Consider the following 1,549-nt stretch of genomic DNA (forward strand, 5'->3'; position numbering starts at 1 on the left):
ATGGGATCGGATTTTCGGGCTCCTTCTGAGGGGGTGAAAACATCCCCGAGCTACCGCTAGACGAGCCGCCGCCGTCCGAGCAAGAAGAGCGCGCAATACCGGTTCGTACAACAGGCGGACGATAAATTGTTACTGGTCTATCTGTTAAGACCTCTGGCCCTACTTTTATTTCCATTCTTTCTTCGTTGTCCTCCCCTTCAAGCTGAAAATCCTCAACAGAATTTCTCTCGGCTTCTTTCTCAGAATCTATATTCACATCACCTCTGTTCTCTAAACCGCGGCCGCGAACATTTCCAACTCCACGACTACCGACCGACCTATATTTCCTGGCAGCCCTTTTCTGGCTGCCAGAACCCGAACTTGTCCCTGCCTGCACCTTCGCGACCTTTGCATCGCTTGTCTTTCTCGTGGTCACACTTCGAGCTACTCGGCCACCCTTCCCTGCTCTACTTTCCCCACTTCGAGTGCGCATTATGGAATTTCAAATTTATTTTTCGCAACAACACACAAGGTTTACAACAATTGTACAGAGTTATATTTAAAAAATTTTCTAAAATAAATAAAATATCACCTCGCAATATTTTGTTATCAATTTCGCAAAATAATATCCTACCCAAGATTGGCTCGCAACAAAACAGTAAAGTATTTGGGCAAATCCACTTACTACTTGATGATTCTTATTCCAGAGTTCCCAGATCCTTCATACAGGTATCCTCCGCCAGCGATGAAGTTTCTCCAGGTACTGCAGCTTCCTTCTCCGTCGGGGATGTCCTCAGAGCCTGCAATGGTCCAGGGGGATGATTGGCGGAACCCAGCAGACCACCGACTGCGATTCCTGGTACGAGTGAACCGTACCCTCGAGCCTCCAGGTTAAAAAAACCGCCCAAAAAACCTTCTGAGGAGGAACCGCGGCTTTTCTCCAGTCCTCTTCCTTCGAGTTCCAATCCAGGCCTTCGCTAGTCTTCTTCACGGCCTTTCCTATCCTCTTCCGCTTTTTAACCTTTTTCTTGTCGACACAGTCGAAGGTGGGTTGATGGATAGGAAGTAGCGGCCTGCTTCTTTTCCTCTGGTCCTTTTGTCCTTCGATCGTCCTTCGCGACCACAATGTGCTGGCGGGTGGGAAACTCACGGAATTTTCACTTAATTTCCAGTCACTGTTTACTCAAGTTTTTGTCACTTTTGACACAATTTTCCAGTCAATTTTCACTTAGTTTGTAGTCACTTCACTCCCGAAGGATTTGCGGAATCCCACACCTAGCACCAAAAAATATATCCTGTAACACGCGGAGCCGAATTTGGCGCGGAATTATCCCGAATTTAAAAGTTCAAAAATTTCACGTTGATTTATTAAAATTGATCCTGTTCGGCTCCGTTGGCTCGTTACCGCAATTAAGGGTTTAGAAACCCAAACCCTTCGATGAAACTCTTCTCTTCTTTCTGAAAACGAATAATTAGGCAACAAAATGAACTGACAACTATAGATTTTGTGATATTAGATTAACAAAATGAATTTATTCAGAATGCGAATTGTACAAATTTGCCAGAGAAC

Source organism: Belonocnema kinseyi, chromosome 2, assembly GCF_010883055.1.
Source record: "Belonocnema kinseyi isolate 2016_QV_RU_SX_M_011 chromosome 2, B_treatae_v1, whole genome shotgun sequence".
In the NCBI taxonomy this organism is placed as follows: Eukaryota; Metazoa; Arthropoda; class Insecta; order Hymenoptera; family Cynipidae; genus Belonocnema; species Belonocnema kinseyi.